Source organism: Schistocerca gregaria, chromosome 3, assembly GCF_023897955.1.
Source record: "Schistocerca gregaria isolate iqSchGreg1 chromosome 3, iqSchGreg1.2, whole genome shotgun sequence".
In the NCBI taxonomy this organism is placed as follows: domain Eukaryota; kingdom Metazoa; phylum Arthropoda; class Insecta; order Orthoptera; family Acrididae; genus Schistocerca; species Schistocerca gregaria.
This window is the reverse complement of record NC_064922.1, coordinates 630573314-630595478: the sequence shown is the minus strand read 5'-3', so window position 1 is coordinate 630595478 and position 22165 is coordinate 630573314.

The following is a 22165-nucleotide window of genomic DNA, read 5'->3' as shown; positions in this document are numbered from 1 at the left end:
GTTGTCGGATTGCATTTCCTTAGGATTCTTCCAATGAATCTCAGTCTGGCATCTGCTTTACCGACGATCAACTTTATATGATCATTCCATTTTAAATCACTCCTAATGCGTACTCCCAGATAATTTATGGAATTAACTGCTTCCAGTTGCTGACCTGCTATTTTGTAGCTAAATGATAAGGGACCTATCTTTCTATGTATTCGCATCACATTACACTTCACTACATTGAGATTCAATTGCCATTCCCTGCACCATGCGTCAATTCGCTGCAGATCCTCCTGCATTTCAGTACAATTTTCCACTGTTGCAACCTCTCGATACACCACAGCATCATCTGCAAAAAGCCTCAGTGAACTTCCGATGTCATCCACCAGGTCATTTATGTATATTGTGAATAGCAACGGTCCTATGACACTCCCCTGCGGCACACCTGAAATCACTCTTACTTCGGAAGACTTCTCTCCATTGAGAATGACGTGCTGCGTTCTGTTATCTAGGAACTCCTCAATCCAATCACACAATTGATCTGATAGTCCGTATGCTCTTACTTTGTTCATTAAACGACTGTGGGGAACTGTGTCAAACGCCTTGCGGAAGTCAAGAAACACGGCATCTACCTGTGAACCCGTGTCTAAGGCCCTCTGAGTCTCGTGGACGAATAGCGCGAGCTGGGTTTCACACGATCGTCTTTTTCGAAACCCATGCTGATTCCTACAGAGTAGATTTCTAGTCTCCAGAAAAGACATTATACTCGAACATAATACGTGTTCCAAAATTCTACAACTGATCGACGTTAGAGATATAGGTCTATAGTTCTGCACATCTGTTCGACGTCCCTTCTTGAGAACGGGGATGACCTGTGCCCTTTTCCAATCCTTTGGAACGCTTCGCTCTTCTAGAGACCTACGGTACACCGCTGCAAGATGTATCTGACCCCAGGAATGTGTCAATAAAGTTTCCCCTTCCTGGGACAATGAATTCACGGTGTTCTTATTTCAATTTCCAGGAGTGCAGTTCTTGTCTTGCAAACGTCCCCATCTGTTGACTCAGAGATCGAAACGTGGCTGCACGATATAGTTACAGCCATGCGGATAAGATGCCTTTCATCTCGACTGCTAGTGATACGAGGCCGTTGGGATCCAGCGCGGCGTTCCGTGTTACTCTCGTGAAGCCACCGATTCCATATTCTGCTAACAGTCTTTGGATCTCGACCAACGCGAGCAGCAATGTCGCGATACGATAAACCGCAATCGCGATAGGCTACAATCCGACCTCTATCAAAGTCAGAAACGTGATGGTACGCATTTCTCCTCCTTACACGAGGCATCACAACAACGTTTCGCCAGGCAACGCCGGTCAACTGCTGTTTGTATATGAGAAATCGGTTGGAAACTTACCTCATGGCAGTACATTGTAGGAGTCGCCACCGGCGCCAACCTTGTGTGAATGCTCAGAAAAGCTAATGATTTGCATGTCACAGCATCTTCTTGCTACCGGTTGAAATTCGCGTCTGTAGCACATCATCTTCGTGATGTAGCAATTTTAATGGCCAGTAGTGTAAAATAACTCCTTTATAGTCCCAGAAGACTGTCGCCATGGCTTTACCGGCTGAAGGTTTTCTTCAGAGCAGAGGTGGTGCCCCACTCCATTAATTGCCGTTTAGTTTCCGGTTCGAAGTGATAAGCCCATGTTTCAACGCCTGTGACGATGTTCGGCAAAACTTGGTGCTATCAACAGCGTAACGTGCAAGCAATTCCACGCAGATGGTCCTTCGTTGCGCTTCATCGTCTTCTGTTAGGCGGCGATGAACCCAGCGGGCACACGCCTTATAGTAACGCAACTGGTGGACGAGTGTGTGAGCACTACCTACAGTGACGATCAGTTGTGCAGCGAGGTGTTTGATTGTCATCCGTCGATCAACTCTAATGAAAGCGTCCGCATGTTCTAACACTGCAGAAGTCACAGCTGTGTGTGGCCGACCGGCAGGCGAAAGATCGGACAGGTTTGCGCGACAGCGATCTTGTTGCGATGATGACACACGCTTCGCCCAACGACTCACCGTGATTTTGATCGCTTCCAGGTCTGTAGACATTCTGCAAGCACCTATGAATGCCTGCGATTCTCTCGTTTTACGCCAAAAGAAACACATTGGCAGCTTCCTGCTCAGAGCGCAACTCCGTTACCGATGCAATTTCGTAGACTACATATAGCACCGCCACCTATCGGGACTTCATGTAACTATAATGGCTGAAGCGGGAGTATTTCACGATAGCCCACAACGAATTCCGCATTTTTTCAACCGAAAATGGCTAAAAAAATATGTTGCATTCTTTGCTGAACGCCCCTTGTAATATTACAAAGGCAAGAGTAACTCGTTTACATTTTCACAACTATAATAATGAACTCATTTCTCTGAACTTCGGTATAGAAACTGCTTAAAACTGAGGAAGAACACAGGCTACTTTATGAAAAACAATGGTATCGATCCCGACGTTGGGAATGGAACGTCTTTATTGAGTAAACGTAAACGAAGTTAATTTGTATTGTATGTTGCACACGTTGAAATACGAATAGCTCTTTCAGCAGCACGATGCATAAATGCGCGCTGCTGCCCACACCTTTCCACACATACCGGCGCTGCGTACGCCACGGTGCCAAGTGATTAAAGAATTGTGGAGTTGAGGGGAGGGGCGCACATTACAAGCTATGGTTACCCAAATGGGCTGACACGTAAGGGTAGCTGACGCTTCCGTACGTCCAATAGCTTACTTACTCACCATCATTCATAATAACAAAACTACTCACAAACAAGTGCAGTCACAGGTTACAGCTAGCAATTACTTGAGAGGTAAAGGGAAGGCTAATTTGACATTGGATTGTTCTGTATTTTATTGTATTCATTCTGATCAGACCGTTATCATTTCGGCAGGTCCACTGCAGTTTTCGTTGATATTTCTCAAAAACTGTTATAAACTTATTTCCATGTGGCACAATATCTGTAATATTATTGAAATATGTATCCTGATTTTAGTTCAGTGATCAAAGGTTTATTTTACAGAGTGAATTAATATTAGAGTTTTCTCATTTTAATCTCACTAATTTTGAGCAGTTTGTAGTGTTTTTTTTAAAAAAAAAAGCAAAAAGAATCGTTGCTTGAAGCTGAGACAAACTTTTATACTTCGAGTTATCATTTTGCGTTTTGTTGTTTTAGGAGAGGCGCCCGTAACCGCAGAACATTTTTAATGCAGTCAAAGGCTAAACCCAGAGCCCCATTTATAATTTTTATACTGGTAACTAAAATTTTCCAGGTGACTTTTTATTTTATGCCCTCTTTTGTCATGGTTCACCCGAAACAAAATTATAGTACAAACATATGATTAGCAGAACAGTAACACTCAGGACTAAATAACATTTAATTAAATTAAGCCTCATTTTTTATGAAGATAGTACTAGATCAATTACTTGCGTCAGAACCGAGGGTTGGGTATTATTTTTAATTTAATTCGGGGACTGTATTACGTCCCAGATAAGAATATGGAAACCTAGTGTCTGTTGCTACAGTCTGGAACCGCGCAACCGCTACCGTCGCAGGTTCGAATCCTGCCTCGGGCATGGATGTGTGTGTTGTCCTAAGGTTAGTTAGGTTTAAGTAGTTCTAAGTTCTAGGGGACTGATGACCTCAAAAGTTAAGTCCCATAGTGTTCAGCGCCATTTTTAAACTTTGTGTTTGTTTACTTGTATTTGTTTGAATTTTCAACAGAATGAAGTTGATAACTTTGCAAACTCCTAGTTAAATCTGTGCTCACCACTTACTATGTCCTTCATCAGATGAATTGTCGATCAAGGGGAAAGTGCGTTTGAGAAAAAACCGCCCGGGTCTTCCTCGCTGACTCGCCATACAAACAGTTTCGGTGCTTTTGGAGGTCGGGCTAAACATTGAAAATAGACGAAAATGTGGCTTTGGGTTTACGAATAACGTAAATAAATTTCTGAAAATTCCACTCATTCAGCGCCGCATACTGTGTGTGTTTCCATACAGATCAAACAGTGGTGTTAACATTGTTTAAGAAGACCTGACAGTGAGAAGTGAATCGTTGATTTACTATTAAAAATAAGGCACGAGCGTTCTCAGATAATTTGCCAGGCCTATGTCAGAGTAACAACTTACTAGTTCGATTAACATCACCAAAACTTTACGGTTCGAATAACAATTCTACGTAGTCGTGTACGTGCGTATATTTCCTGATATTAACGTCAGCTGTGTTTCCTCAGCTAATTAAGTTATAAATTAAAATGAAAAATTTTGCCCGCCGATTTTCTGTGTGTCCTTTAATCGATAGTTGATGGTCATTCCCTCTGTATAGCACAGGTCAATTTTAATTCAACGCCTTTCATGCTGCATTTATTGGTGGCCATCAAGATGGCGTTGACAGTTATTGATTTGAAAAAGGAATTCAGGAGCGTAGGGATACCTTCCTGGGTGCTCGTTAGTACTATGTACCAGCGAGGAAATGGCAACCTAACAGATCTGTAAATTTCGTTGAGAATTTGCTTATAAGACAGACATATCTGTTTGCAGGGGCAGCCCTTTTGGGATCTACATCTGCGTGGATACTCTGCAAATCGCATTTAAGTGCCTGGCAGAAGGTTCATCAAACCACGTTCACACTTTTCTGTTATTCCTATCTCGTATAGCGAGCGGAAAGAACGAACACCAAATCTTTCCGTACGAACTCTGATTTCCCTTATTGTATCATGGTGATCGTTTCTCCATATGTAGGTCGGCATCAACAAGATATTTTCGCATTCGGAGGAGAAAGTTGGTGGTTGGAATTTCGTGAGAAGATTCCTCCGCACCGAAAAACGCCAGGTGAAGTGTAGGCAGTCTCCTTAGTAAATCTGGCCATTTCCTAAGCGTCCTGCATATGAAACGCAGTCTTTGGTTAGCCTTCCCCCACAACATCTTGTACCGGGTAATCAAAAAGTCAGTATAAATTTGAAAACTTAATAAACCACGAAATAATGTAGATAGAGAATTAAAAATTGACACACATGCTTGGAATGACATAGGGTTTCATTAGAACAAAAAAAAAACAAAGTTCACAAAATGTCCGACAGATGGCGCTGGACAGCAAATAACGTGACCACCAGCTATAATCGTATGAGCTGGGTACGTGTTTGAAATCGAAGTCGAGTTTTCTTTGAACCTTTCAGCATCTGTATCACCTGAATTGGGAGGTCGGTAAAAGGATCAAATTATTATTTTATTCCGGTTGCCAACAATGACTTCTGCCCATCACGGGAACCATGTAGCCCAATTTCGCGAAAAGATAAACTACTTCTAACAGCAACAAACACGGTACCGCCAACTGTGTTTAGCCTATCCCTTCGGAATACCCTTAGGTTCTTCGCAAAAATTTCGTGTGAACTTATCTCCTGCTTTAGCCTATAACGATTTGAGCGTCAGTGCTTTCCATTAGCGCTTGGAGCTCTGGTACTTTTCCGACACGGCTACGACAATTTCCAGCTGTTATACCGATGGCTCCTGTATCTACCTTCTTCCTGTATTCAGCCTCCACTTTTGAAGCTCTTTTTGTGTTTTCCCGAGACCCTGTAACCTAAATATCTTCCCAGTCGACGCCACACCTCCCCTGCTACCCGTGTAGCCGCCTCCTGCGTATAGTGGACTCCTGACCTATACAGCGGAACCCGAAACCCAACATCCCTATGGCGGAAGTCGAGGAATCTGCAGTCTAAAAGGCCGCAGAACTATCTGAGCCTCGGCTGTGTACCAGAGGTATGCAATCAGCCCTGCCAACTATGCTGCAAATGGTCAGCTCTGCTTTCATCTTGCAAGGAAGACTGGCAGCCTTTACCATTACTGTTAGCCACCAGAGAGAATCTCAGCAGTTGGCTGCACCCTGTGGTCTTCATGACATCCGGAAGGATCCTTTCCACGTCTGGAATGACACCAAACGTTATGTACACGGAGTGCACATTAGCTTTCTTCCCCTTCTTGGCAGCCATGGCGCCCTTTTTTTGGTCATCAGTCTACTGACTGGTTTGATGCGGCCCGCCACGAATTCCTCCCCTGTGCTAACCTCTTCAGCTCAGAGTAGCACTTGCAACCTACGTCCTCAATTATTTGCTTGACGTATTCCAATCTCTGTCTTCCTCTACAGTTTTTGCCCTCTACAGCTCCCTCTAGTACCATGGAAGTCATTCCCCCATGTCTTAGCAGATGTCCTATCATCCTGTCCCTTCTCCTTATCAGTGTTTTCCTCACATTCCTTTCCTCTCCGATTCTGCGTAGAACCTCCTCATTCCTTACCTTATCAGTCCACCTAATTTTCAACATTCGTCTATAGCACCACATCTCAAATGCTTCGATTCTCTTCTGTTCCGGTATTCCCACAGTCCATGTTTCACTACCATACAATACTGTACTCCAGACGTACATCCTCAGAAATTTCTTCCTCAAATTAAGGCCGGTATTTGATATTAGTAGACTTCTCTTGCCCATAGCGAGTCTGTTTTTGATGTCCTCCTTGCTCCGTCCGTCATTGGTTATTTTTCTGCCTCGGTAGCAGAATTCCTTAACTTCATTGACTTCGTTACCATCAATCCTGATGTTAAGTTTGTCGCTGTTCTCATTTCTACTACTTCTCATTACCTTCGTCTATCTCCGATTTACTCTCAAACCATACTGTGTACTCATTAGACTGTTCATTCCGTTCAGCAGATTATTTTATTCTTCTTCACTTTCACTCAGGATAGCAATGTCGTCAGCGAATCGTATCATTGATATCCTTGTCTTACTCCCTTCTTAATAAGAGCACTTCGTTCTTGATCGTCCACTCTTATTATTCCCTCTTGGTTGTTGTACATATTGTATATGACCCGTCTCTCCCTATAGCTTACCCCTACTTTTTTCAGAATCTTGAACAGCTTGCACCATTTTATATTGTCGAACGCTTTTTCCAGGTCGACAAATCCTATGGACGTGCCTTGATTTTTCTTTAGCCTTGCTTCCATTATTAGTCTTAACGTCAGAACTGCCTCTCTCGTGCCTTTACTTTTCCTAAAGCCAAACTGACCGTCACCTAGCTCATTCTCAATTTTCTTTTCCATTCTTCTGTATATTATTCTTGTAAGCAGCTTCGATGCATGAGCTGTTAAGCTGATTGTGCAATAATTCTCGCACTCGTCAGCTCTTGCCGTCTCCAGAATTGGGTGGATGATGCTTTTCCGAAAGTCAGATGGTATGTCGCCAGACTCATATATTCTACACACCAACGTAAATAGTAGTTTTGTTGCCACTTCCCCTAATGATTTTAGAAATTCTGATGGAATTTTATCTGTTCCTTGTGCCTTATTTGACCGTAAGTCCTCTTTTAAATTCCGATTGTAATACTGGATCCCCTATCTCTTCTAAATCGACTCCTGTTTCTTCTTCTATCACATCAGACAAATCTTCACCCTCATAGAGGCTTTCAATGTATTCTTTCCACCTGTCTGCTCTCTCCTCTGCATTTAACAGTGGAATTCCCGTTGCACTCTTAATTTTACCACCGTTGCTTTTAATGTCACCAAAGGTTGTTTTGACTTTCCTGCATGCTGAGTCTGTCCTTCCGACAATCATATCTTTTTCGATGTCTTCACATTTTTCCTGCAGCCTTTTCGTCTTAGCTTCCCTGCACTTCCTATTTATTTCATTCCTCAGCGACTTGTATTTCTGTATTCCTGATTTTCCCGGAACGTGTTTGTACTTCCTGCTTTCATCAATCAACTGAAGTATTTCTTCTGTTACCCATGGTTTCTTCGCAGCTACCTTCTTTGTACCTAGGTGTTCCTTCCCAACTTCTGTGATGACCCTTTTTAGAGACGTCCATTCCTCTTCAACTGTGTTGCCTACTGCGCTATTCCTTATTGCTGTATCTATAGCATTAGAGAACTTCAAACGTATCTCGTCATTCCTTAGAAATTCCGTATCCCACGTCTTAGCGTACTGATTCTTCCTGACTAATGTCTTGAACTTCAGCCTACTCTTCATCACTACTATATTGTGATCTGAGTCTATATCTGCTCCTGGGTACGCCTTACAATCCAGTATCTGATTTCGGAATCTCTGTCTGACCATGATGTAATCTAATTGAAATCTTCCCGTATATCCCGGCCTTTTTCAAGTATACCTCCTCCTCTTGTGATCCTTGAACAGGGTATTCGCTATTACTAGCTGAAACTTGTTACAGAACTCAATTAGCCTTTCTCCTCTTTCATTCCTTGTCCCAAGCCCATATTCTCCAGTAACCTTTTCTTCTTCTCCTTCCCCTACAACTGCATTCCAGTCGCCCATGACTGTTAGATTTTCGTCCCCCTTTACATACTGCATTACCCTTTCAATATCCTCATACACTTTCTCTATCTGTTCATCTTCAGGTTGCGACTTCAGCATCTATACCTGAACTATCGTTGTCGGTGTTGGTCCGCTGTCCATTCAGATTATAACAATCCGGTCACTGAACTGTTCACAGTAACAACCCTCTGCCCTACCTTCCTATTCATAACGAATCCTACACCTGTTATACCATTTTCTGCTGCTGATGATATTACTCGATACTCATCTGACCAGAAATCCTTGTCTTCCTTCCACTTCACTTCACTGACCCCTACTATATCTAGAATGAGCCTTTGCATTTCCCTTTTCAGATTTTCTAGTTTCCCTACCAAGTTCAAGCTTCTGACATTCCACGCCCCGACTCGTAGAGCATTATCCTTTCGTTGATTATTCAATCTTTTCATGGTAACCTCGCCCTTGGCAGTCCCCTCGCGGAGATCCGAATGGGGGACTATTCCGGAATCTTTTGCCAATGGAGAGATCATCATGACACTTCTTCAACTACAGGCTACATGTCCTGTGGATACACGTTACGTGTCTTTAATGCAGTGGTTTCCATTGCCTTCTGCATCCTCATGTCGTTGATCATTGCTGATTCTTCCGCCTTGAGGGGGAATTTCCCACCCGTAGGACAAGAGAGTGCCCTGAACTTCTATCCGCTCCTCCGCCCTCTTTGACAAGGCCGTTGGCAGAATGAGGCTGACTTCTTATGCCGGAAGTCTTCGGGGCGGGGATCGAACTCGGGACCGAAGACGTTTTAATTATGAATCAAAGACACTACCCCTAGACCACGGGTTACCTACAACGCGCCTACCGTTCCATCTCCCAACTATCAATAAACCCCCCCCCCCCCCTCTGTTATTATACGGATCTTGCAGGCGGAGAAGTTTCCTCTCAAACAGGACAGGTGACACAATCTGGCTCAGTGACAGTGTCAGCCACAGACAGCACCTGGAACCTGTTTGTCAGACAAACCGGGGAGGCCTTACGTACGGCCGCCTGGGAATTCTTTCGCCGCCTGCTACGCCCTGGGGCGACCTCCTACTCGACCACAGGTGAGGGGTCAACCTCTGTGTGAGCAGTAACTGGGCTGGCCACTGGTGAGGACCGATCGGAGTACTCGGATGTGCTGAACCTCCATTGGATCCCTACGACTGGCCTACAACAGTGGTGCCCTTCCACTGCAGTTTAAAAATGTGTAACCAAAGCCATCACAGCCTGGAGTTGAGAGCAAGTGCCACCAATTCAGCTCGGTCCAGACACAATGATCACAGTATCTATCCATACTAAAGGCCGGCACATGGTGCGGAACTCTACTGTCGACGCTGACGAAAAAGCATGAATGTCTAATAAATTAGATTAATACTCACAGATGCAAAAACCTAACTACCGAAGCACTCAGGTGAAACTAAACAATTCGCCACCAATTAGGAACTTGTAGTATGTCACAAAATCGGTTTACTTTCCGATGCAAACAATTCGCTTCTGGTTAAGAACTCGTAAAAGTCACAAATTTGGTTACTTCTCTGTTGCTGAATCTGTGTAGCCCGGTTGCTGCTGCCTGACAGTAATAATTAGTGCCTATCCTGACAGTGTGCTGTTTTCTAGCTGGAACCGAGTTTTTAAACAGGACCCAGCATGTCGACTCAGCATCATTTTTGTCACTGTCCTGGAGCAGACAAGAAGTCGCGTCCGAGTAGTCAGTGTCCATTACAGACATGGGTGTCACCGTCAGGGGAGGGGTAGGACACAGGGATGACATGCGTGTCCCTCCAATTCTTTTGAAGAGCAATTTCAGTGTTTTAAATCTTAGTTAGAAAATAAATGACAACTTTGAAAGAATATATCCAAACTAAATTAATTACACATAACCTTGTGCAGTAGGAATTAATGGTTTTAACGATTTCCTAACGTGCACATAAATCTAATACACATATTTTCAGCAAAAAGACAATATACTCAATTGTAATGAACTGTGTTGGCACGACTGTGAGTGACGAAGGAGCAGAGTAGCGTAGCATGAATGTGCTCAGTTTTGGTGTAAGTTTTGTATGAGGGTTGGGCAGGAGGCAGTCGGTTAACAATCGAGCGCCACGCAACGATCACTTGCAGTTCGATGTTGGTATAAAGTCACAGTCAGTAAATGCGTCAAGAGGTACTGCAGTGAAGAAAGTTCAAGACATTTCGTAGTGTCTTTCTCTAATGGGAAAATAACGTTCGTTACTACAAAATATATTACACTGCACTCAATTTTATCACTACAATGTGGTAGAGCACCTGGCTTATAGGAACTTCTTAACTGTTTTTCTAACTGATCTAAGTATAGTATGTAGCATATTATGTACTATACACGTTATTTTCCTTTTTGATATCTTAGGACATAACAAGTAATAATCATACACACACTGTCGATAAGTTTAATTGTTAATATTGTACAACTTTTTATACTCGGAAATCGAATAATACTTTTCAATCAAGAGTAAAATTGTCATGCTTTTTCAGTTTTAAGTGCCTTTGAAATATGTGGTCGGAGGCATCCAGAATGGTCCATAAAGTAGTCTTCGGTCCTAATTTTTTCAACTTTTTTCAAGAGGCTCTACCGTTTAGACCTTATGTATTGAGTCGTTCCCTCTCCCGTTCTCTCACAATAATTTAGCAATGGTAACACCTGTGATTGCAGACGACATCGTAATAGGCGCCATCTTGGCGAAAGTGTAGCTCTTAGGGCCCAGGCACATTATAGGGGTAGGGACAGCTTCTGACAATCAGATATGACATTTACCATTCAAGAGAAGTTGATAATCTACGTGACTCACTCGATCGAAGACGAACACCGGTCGCCGTCTGCAAAAAGGTGTAATTCCAGTACGACTGCTGTGACAGCACAAGCCGCGCGGCAGAGGCCATGTGCCTGTCCAGCTACACGCAATCTACCTGAATGCAACCCATTCCAAAGGCTCGGCAATAGTAGAACGATGGTGGAGACACCGACACAGAGCGCACCTTCTAAAGGGTGAGTCAGGAGTATAGGTACACGCTTTGAGGGATGACAGTATTGACGATTCCGAAGAAAAAACTTCAGACGAACATATACCCTTTTCTCAACACTGTACGACATACAACCCTTCGCAGATCATGGGCGTAAATCACACGTCCTTCTTTACTAGCACTCACATGCGAATACAGCCAAAGCGATATTAGGGTACGTACTTGGAGGATATTCCTTTGACAACACGTCATATGTAGTTTCAGCACGACCGAGCTCCTGCACAGTCCGTACGGCCAATGGCACAATACTTCACTGAATCGCATCCTGGCCGTTGGGGTGGTGGCCGTGGAGTCATTTATTGACCACCGAGGTCTCCCGGTCTTAATCCATGATGTTACTGTTTGTGAGGTTGGCTTAAGAGCGAAGGCTACTAGCGCAGAGTGGACACAAACCAGGAACTTCTCGCTCTTATTCTACATGCACGTGTTCAAATAAAGGACCGTACTAATGAGCTCAGATGACAAATTCTACAGCTGTCTACAAGAGCTGAAAAATGCACTGCAGTTGATGTTGGACTTTTGGAACATTTTTTATGAGGAAATGTACACAGCTAAGCAAAATATCAGACTGCAATGTTTCGTTTAGTATCGCCTGCACTTCTCCTTTTCTCCACTGCTTTCATTAGTTTCCTCGAAAGCTGTTAACAACAGGAGATACTCTTTGTGTGACTTTTTTTTATTGAGAATAACTAATAAAATCACCCGTCAAAGCATCTATCTTTCCTCATGACTCCCTCGATATATGAGGACGCAAACTATAGTACCTCTGAATATATTTTAAATTAAGAACTTGTTTTCTTATTTGCAGGCGAACTATACAGTATAAGATACTCCACATGAAGCCATTCTAGGAATACATTTGTGCGTAACATAATCTCTTTAGTATGTTGTCTACACACAACGCTGAGCTTATTCTGTCAGGTTACTTTAACTCAACTTTTTGTCTTGACTCTGTACACCTGTAACTATTGCTCGGTATATGACCAATGCTACCCAAAGCGAAATTATATAATCATTTAATTTATAATGTAACACATGTTAAAAATGGATTAGAAAGTAGAAAATAATTTCTCATAGCCCCATACTGATACCTGGCCTCATACAGATAATTCTCTAAGCTTGTATTTTGAATTTTTAATAGCTACGACAATATTTGTAATATCTGAAACGAAAAACCTGGGACGGGTGCAATAAATAATATTAAAGATTGTAGATAGCAGCTGGCCTTGAACAAAATCGCACAACAGTAAATATCATTTGCAGTGGAATAAAATTATTAGTCACATAGGTGACCTAGTCATGCATCGGTTATCTATTGCATGCGCCTCATGTTTTTCTTTTTAAATTTTACAAGTATTACAACAGCTATTTAAAACTCACAAGGACAAGCTTTTAGGACGATCTGTATGGGATCAGAAATTTGTATGTCGTTTTGTTTTCAAAACGTGTTACATCAAAAATTCTTATTTAAATAATTCGCGTTAAATTAAAAAGTTTTTTATTTAAATAGTTATTTTCTGCTTTTAGCCTTATGCGTGCGTGCGTGCGTACGTGCGTGTGTGTGTGTGTGTGTGTGTGTGTGTGTGTGTGTGTGTGTGTGTGTGTTTCAAATATTTTCATGTGGTTCCAGCAGAGACAAGCAATAAATTACAGGTTTACTTAAGTTCGTGAGTCAACCGGTATATTGCTTCCTCCTACGTATATCTCTCGAAAAGGCCATGGAAGTAAAAATTATAGAAATTCTAGATCATGCGAAGACTTACCAACAATCGTTCTTACGGCGAAATATTCGTTACTGGAACAGGAAATAACAGTGGTACAAAAAGTACTCTACTCCACACACCAGGTAAGAGAGTGAGTTAAAATTGCATTGTCGTCCAGTTTAAGGACTCTAGTTCATCAGTAAGTTGGTTTGAAATCAGTTGCAAAATATGTTCGAAAGAGACAGAGAGAAAAGAAAGAACCTAAAGAAAACGTGATGAAGAAAATACCTTCTGCCACGGACCAGATTCTAAAGTTCGTCAACATTGGATTGTTATCCAAATCTGAGTTATGTTGAGACATTCAAGCTTCTAGCTCATCGTGAATTTAGTTTAAAATCAATCCAAAATTTGTACCAAATAGACAGACAAGAACTAGACAAATACTCGTAAAAACCTGTTAGAATAGTAGGGAAACACGGCAAAATGCCACGGCCTACAGGGACGTCATCATGATCCACTGTTGCTCCTCATTCTTAGTATTTTGTCTCGCCCATGTCATCCGTATAGTGGTTTTCTTGATATTTTGTAATTTTAATTTTTAATTGATTCTCGATCATTTTAGAAACCTGATATGCACTCTTTCCTTTCGATTAATCACTCGCTGTTGTCCACAATTTCACCGAAAGCTTCGTAAGAACGTTTCACGAGAAACCCGGCAACGAACTGCCATCGTCTCGGATAAGGCGCAAGAATGGTAGCTTATGGGTCGAACGGAGCAAAAGACAGTTCCTCCTGCCGCTAAAGGTGCACTCAGCTCGTGATGTTCCATAGAACCAGCGATGCTTAAAGGGTACGACTATGTAAGTCATACCACTATCAATAGTAGCACTCTTTACAAGAGACATGCGCAAAAGTTCATTTACTCTCAGGCTATGACTTGCATCGACAGCATGAACACTGCATACTGAGTGTGTTAGTATGAACATCCCAGCATACACTGCGTAATTGTGATACTGTGTAAGAAAAAAGGTGTCGCGCACAACACAGGCAGGCACAAAATACAGTCATTGGGGTCTGACTACTGATAATTTAAGCAATGATACTTTTTGAATCAGTGACTGACGATCTCATCGATATAAAACGAAGCTATGATATGTTTCATGTCGACGATACCTCCCTCTCTATGGAATGTTTCTACAGGGAGAAGGACGAAAATCAACTTATCTATCAACTGATTTCGAGGATCATCAACAGCTTCATCACTCTGTAGGAATAGCATGATATCGATGTGTGTTACCTATACTAGTAACAAATGTGTAAACTGTCGTGTCTGTCTGTTCGTCTGTTTGATGGTGCAACCTCCAAAACTACTATATGAATGTTCATGGAGTATTCGCTGGTAACTTCAGTGTAGCTTTGGGCACAGTATAGGCTTTACTTCTTCAAAGCCTGATCACGAAAAAAAGATATACATACATGTTAGAAAAATGTATGTATGTATGTTTCACATCTCCTACGAAAACAATGGACCGAATTCAACGAAACATGGTACATATATCTCCTTTTGTCTAGTAAGAATGGCTGTAGGGTGGGAGTGAGGGGGGGGGGGGTTAATAAAGAAATATTCGCCTCGATGCACGAATACCGAAATTTTATTCATCCAGCAACGAACTTTACACATGATTTCAAACTTTTACGAAACACCCATCAGTTCCATAAGATGATGAAAGGAAAAAAGTTTATCAGTTACTACATTCTCTCTGTTCATTTTCGCATCAGGCATCACGTTTTAATTTATTGCTTCTTTACTTCTACTCGTGACTCATTTTGCATACAGCGTTCATATACGCCACCGAGCGTTCAAAGTTTCAAATGGCTCTGAGCACTATGGGACTTAACTTCTGAGGGCATCAGTCTCCTAAACTTAGAACTACTTAAACCTAACGAACCTAAGGACATCACACACATCCATACCCGAGGCAGGATTCGAACCTGTGACCGTAGCGGTCGCGCGGTTCCAGACTGTAGCGCCTAGAACCGCTCGGCCATCGCCGCCGGCTACCGAACGTTCCTGCAAAATTAAATCGTCGTACGACACATAGTTCAGGTTATATGACGTCATAAACACTGAGATGCGTGAGAAATTTCCCCGTCATGCATGACGTTTAAATTTATTATTAGTAAGCCGCGTAACCGATTTCGATGGAATTTGGTAAGAAGATAGCTTGAGCCCTGGGTACTTCAGAAAGTGTGTAACACAAGATACTTTCTGATTTGGCTAATATTATGCTAATTACGGAAAAATATTTACTCTTTTGACTTCTGAACTTCGTCATATTTATTCGTTGATACGTGCTATCTGATGCAAACTTGCACACCACGATGTTTAGATGCGCACGCCTGTCCAACTCCTCTGCACCCACTGTTCAATTGCGATGCTCACAAGTCGACGCATCCTACACTGAGGGGGGGGGGGGGGGGGGAGGGGGAGGGGGATGTACATCACGAGTCATGCTTACTCAATCAGGCAGAAACGTGAGGGCAGCTGACGTTAATGCACAGACAGTAGCTTACTTACTCACTATCACTATCTTTACAAAACTACTGATGTGTGAGCGCAGCCACGGTTAATAGCTAGTCCAAAATAAACCCTGTTGTAGAGTCAACCAGGATTAAGCATAGAAAGGGAGATGGTAACATAGATATAAATTTAAGTGTTGGGAAGTATTTTTTAAAAGGTATTTGTCTGTGGTGTTACCTTCTCTGAAAGTAAAAGAAATAAAGTTCAGTCAGAAGGAGAAAAAAGCTTATGACAAGTGGTCTTACGGCGAAATGCTGAACAACAGACGAGAAGATAGGTTAAGTATTGAAGTAGTACTAAATGGAGCTGAAGAGAAAAGGAAGTTACGGTACAACTTCACTAAAAGAAAGGATCGATTGAAGGGGCGCATCATGAGGGATCAAGGAACCGTCAGTGGGAGACCAAAGCTTGACTTCATTCAGCTAATTCAAACGGATGCAGACTGCAGTAGGATACACTAACATGGAGAACTGCATCAAGCCAATCTTCGGACTGAAGACTACAACAACACAGTGGCCATCTTAGAAACATTATAGCCATCACGTGCTGTGGTTACACTGTGTGGTTCAGTACCTGTTCGTGACGACCTACGATCCTCCTTTCATTCAGCGGTTTCATGTGCGTCACTGTTGTAGCAGCGTGTCCTCTACGAAATGTCACTATATGGCAAACACATTTCGTGGAGTCGGATGACCCATCATTCTGCCCCTTCGAACTAATTACATATGCCGTCTGACGGCTGTTAGTGTTTCATTTCTCGTAGCTCTGCATTTACAGCCCTACTGGATCTACACGACGGCCATCCCTCTGTAGCCTTACTCATTTACAGCTGACACACTGTTAAACACACAACCATTCGTAATCCCCTTTGTCGTAATTTATAGATCTTGCAATACTTACAAATGTCATTGCGGTAATACTTGCAATACAATCTGATAATTTTGTTCTAAAATAACCACACCAAGATGCTTTAAGCGTTTATTTTACTATCAGAAATGGTTCTAAACACTATGGGACTTAACATCTGAGGTCATCAGTCCCCTGGACTTAGAACTACTTAAACCTAACTAACCTAAGGAACACATACATGCCCGATGCGGGATTCGAACCTGCTACCATAGCAGCATCGCGGTTCCGGAGTGAAGCGCCTAGAACCGCTCGGTTACAGCGGTCGGCTATTTTATTATCCTTTAACTAGCTTCCACGCAGCGAGTATCACCTCGCTGTTCCTGGACACAGTACACAAAACAAGATCAAAAACTTTTACTAAGAGAAAAGAGAAAGAGGTAATGCAATAAGACCATTACTAAAACCATTAAGCACCTATTTTTAAGTCTCTCATGGAGGATGTCGCACGTCTATAGTTTCAATATGCCTTATCGCTGTGCGAATATGTGGCCCTACGAGCACATGCATGGTAAACAAATGAACATGCGTAACTTGTCCCAACAACTAAGTGGCTACATTTCACATTTAATCATAATACGATTTGCGTGAGGCATTATATCGCCAAGTTTGGAACTCAATCAATGCTCTCCTACATCATTTTATTTATAGGTCACGCAGGGTATCTCGAATCATCAGTAAATATGAGAAGGTATATTATCAGGCAATTTGAAATGTACCCGTGGTATGTTCCACATATTATCATAGCAATCTGTATCATATGGTATTCCCATGTGGTATTCACGATGAAAAGTTTAAAAGAGCTTAAGGTTTTTAGTGATTGTGTTATTGCATTATGCTTTTATGTTTTCTCTTGGTAAAAATGGTATGCTCTTGTTTGTGTATATTCTATCCAAGTCTTGCCGGAAAAAGATGCATGGTAATAAAGCACAAAAATCTTTTGTCAGTTGGTGCGGTTATTTAGCAGCAAAATATTTTTTTATGCAAGCTGTGTCTTACGATTTTAAGACGACAGTGAAAATGGTTCAAATGGCTCTGAGCACTATGGGACTTAACAGCTGTGGTCATCAGTCCCCTAGAACTTAGAGCTACTTAAACCTAACTAACCTAAGGACATCACACACATCCCTGCCCGAGGCAAGATTCGAACCTGCGACCGTAGCAGTCGCACGGTTCCGGACTGCTCGCCTGGAACCGCGAGACCACCACGGCCGGCTAAGACGACAGTGACAGAACGATTATTCTTTCCGAGTTTCGTGTAACTGTATAAGTAGCAACTAATTACGTATGGCGGGCGTCTTCAAAGTAAGATAATCCCGAGACCATGTAAACTTTCATTATAAACTTATAAAAACATCTAGGTTTCACTATATCATGATGACAACGAGTGATAATATAGAATATTCTCCAACATTGTCACCGCTGCTGATACGTCAATCCATCAATGGCACAGAACACAGGGTTTTAAATCTAGGTTCCGCAGAGAAGCGTTTCTTTCCCGGGCACGCACCGTACATCGATTTTTCCATTGTCGGCGGCCTGAACGTGGTCCAGTAGATTCGATAACGACAATTTTGGAGGCGCTAGAATAAATAACCAGTCGGTCTTGTTTCACAAGAGGAATAAAGCACATTTTGATATGGAGGCTGATTATCATTTCACCACTGCTGTTTAATAATGCATAATGCAGAGAGTGAAGCGCCTACCACTCAGAAGTCCTAATGGACTGTACAATTTGCCAAGAATACACGTTTATACTTTAATCTGTATATGAAGCTTGAGGCATTGTGGTTGGACTAGCAATTGGTTCAAATACCCGTCCGGCCATCCAAATTTATCTTTCCTATGTATGATACCCCAATTACAGAAACCAATAAACAACCCTTCGTTGTAAAAGAAGTAGGAAAATTAGTCATCCTGACAGAGACGGCAGCTACTGACGACAAAATACACACTTGTGATAGTTTGATTAACAGGAATGTCATGTGAATAATAATATTTATCATGAAATAGAGATTGAATGGAAGAATATGATAGGATACGCAATAAAAACATCAAAGAAAGAATTTCAAAATAATTAATAAAGGCGGTTAAAGTCCAGATGGTAAATTGGCCAAAGATAAAATTTACCATAGAAGAGAGTTGTAGCCGCATCGAAAAGGAAGTTCGATGCGACTACAATGTAAATGGAAATGTTAGCTTCAGTAGGTATCTAGTCACTCTCTAGTACTATTGCGATAGTAGTATGCATGTAGGCGCTACTACGTTGTTTTAAGCTAATCGGAAGTTCGAAAGTTTTGCGATATAGACTGAAGTATTATTCAGAAGTCATACTAAAGCAAAGTGATCTTTACCGTTAGCATGACAACGGGATACGGAGATTCGTGACGAAATTAAATCGTGTGAGATTTGTGATGGGACCTAGTCTTCGTGACACTGATTAAGCACGAACATTCAGGAACACTGAAAAAGAGAGATCGAGGACAGAAAAACAATTATTAGTCTCGAGTAGGTAACAGACAAACGCAAACACGAAGAACGTACAATAGCGCCGAGTTGTCACAAGTTGTCTTCAACGACAGGATTACTGATGCAAACGGAAGCAATTCCCTGAGTGAGAAATCGGTGTGTGTGTGTGTGTGCTCAGCATAGGGACAATTAATTACAAGGAACAATAAAATTGGATTCAAACTTTAATTCTTCGTGTCGCCTACATAATTAAATAGACATTATCATGTGTATTAGTGAAAATTAATTGACTAGTAGAATATTATGAAGTGAAAAGTGAATTCATGATTATTGAACAGTGAACAGTCATCGATGTGCCCCAGGATTACGACGCACGAGCGGTCTAAGCGCTGCAATCATAGACTGTGCGGCTGGTCCCGGCGGAGGTTTGAGGTCTCCCTCGGGCATGGGTGTGTGTGTTTGTCCTTAGGATAATTTAGGTTAAGTAGTGTGTAAGCTCAGGGACTGATGACCTTAGCAGTTAAATCCCATAAGATTTCACATTCATTTGAACGTTTTTTTTTTTTTTTTTTGGTTACGACGAATTCTGGACATTGCTTAAGTATATGTTATCTCCGTAATTACGCCGTGTAGTCATTGAACACGCGACGTAGCGATGTCTTGACGATGGAATAACAATTTTATCAACTTAACATCCTCGCAACTCCATAATTTGGCTATGATCTGGGTGATGGATTGAAGATTCAAGACTTTATATTATTAAATATTCAAGACGTATTATCTAGCCGGGAATAATAAAAAGAAGAACTACAGTTAGCCAGTTCGCACAAGCCGAAAAGTCTGTCGCGGACTCACAACAAAAGAAAACTGGTGGTCATCAGTTCAGAACAAGGGAGTCATAGCGTCATCGAGGGGTGCAATTGTCGCGTTTATCACATTCTAACGTGCCGCTCTAATGAAATATTGACGTTAATCACGAAAGATGGTATCTGAAATATGACCAAAACCCGCGAGGAGTTTATGTTGTTCTACTAGCTACAGGGTGGCGTTCTCGTGAGCGACGGACGCCGTTCCATGTCATACCGACCTGGATAACCATTACCATCGAGTCGTGTTAACACTAAGAAGACCCGACGTCACACATGACATACCCCTATATCGCTGAATGCCAATTGTAGTCTGGTTCCTGTGAATAGGGACCGATCGATTTCCTTTCTACCCTTGTTAGGTCCCAGTTATACTTCTTCCTAGATGCTTGTGTCTTCGACGCAACTAAAACCATAATTTTTCTTCCTTTCCGTTTTAATCTTTGTCTTCTTCAGACCATTTACGATATTGCAGTACCTGTTTTTTTTTAGAAGTGTGATGCAAATTTCCTTCGGACACTGAGCAGGCGACGCTCACTTAAAATGTCTCCCCTGTACACAAATATACATAACTGATTTACGAGTGAAGCTTTTAGACACGTGGTTGGTGACATATGAAAGTTTGGGTCTGCGTGTGAAGCGTGCTCGGATAGCCTAATGGTAAGACAACCGCTCGCAATAAGCTGGAATCATGGGTTCGAGTCACGGTCCGGCACAAAGCTTCATTGTCGTCATTCCATTGTACAAGGTGATGGTTGTCCATATTCGCGACTGCGAATGCATTTAATGTATCAGACCATTCAGTAAAACTATAGGTGAGCACACCACGAGATAACTCAGCTAGTCCTCTGTGTGTGTGTGTGTGTGTGTGTGTGTGTGTGTGTGTGTGTGTGTGTGTGTATAATCTATAATCCTATCTTTTTTACCAATAACAGTCTTGTCCAGAATCATGTATTCTATCTCGTTTGCACGGGATTTGCTCTCCTTCGTCTGACAATGTCCCATCTCTGCCCACGCAGCAAACTTACAGTTGTTATGACTCGACAGGGAATAGCCGCCACTTACATGGCCCGGCCAGGGACTGGACTTCCTCACAGGGAACTCGGCTCGCTCCCAGAGGTGCCGGACGAGGAAACTGGATTACCGCATCAGCTCTCTGTTGAGGCGGAGCACGTCCCACCCGACGGCCGACACACAGCTTCGCGACGGCAGCAGCCGAGGACCTCAAACAAAAAAGTACCTCTACAAAGTATTTCTCGGAGGAAACATCGTTATTTTCCTTTAAAATTAAAGTTAAAAAGTGCAGTGCTGTAGAGTTTAGGCAGCTGTCGTATTGTGCTTGTACGTGTGTATTCCAGGACGCATGGAACCCATAGGTCTGTGATCTGCTTTGTGCAGGTAGAACACAATGACTCCATACACCTTCATCTCTATGCCTTGCCACACAACAGACGCAGATACAATACCGTAAAGAGCACGTGAAGTAACATTAGCAGGGATTTGTAAAACCCCAAGATCGCTTCAGGGTTCTCAGTCCCTGGTAAATAATGTGAAGTCAAGAGAACACTGTTTCTAGAGCTCCCTGCCTCAATTGGTAAAAACGAAAACCTTACAGGATCACTTTGTTGTCTCTGTCTGTCCGACAGTCTTTTTCACAGGAACGGTTGACGTATCAACTTGAAATTTATGTCACATACTACGGTCTTCTAAGTCAATGCAGTCAAACGCTACGGCCAGTTATGTCACATATTTTGATTCTCGCAAGCTCAAATGGTTCAAATGGTTCTGAGCACTATGGGACTCAACTGCTGTGGTCATTAGTCCCCTAGAACGTAGAACTACTTAAACCTAACTAACCTAAGGACATCACACACATCCATGCCCGAGGCAGGATTCGAACCTGCGACCGTAGCAATCGTACGGTTCCGGATTGCGCGCCTAGGACCGCGAGACCACCGCGGCCGGCCGCAAGCTCACTCATCAAAACCTGAAGCATACTCTCAAATGTACCTCCAAGTTAGTGTAAATCACCTCAACGGAGAAATCCTCGAGTTATGCGACATTTAAAGATGAGAGTAGTGCAAAAGTTTCACATACTCATTTTGTCACGTCGTGAAAGCACATTTTAACAGTGATGGCACTGATTCTCATATCTACGTAGTTGTAGGTAAAAGAAAAAATCCTAATTATTAGG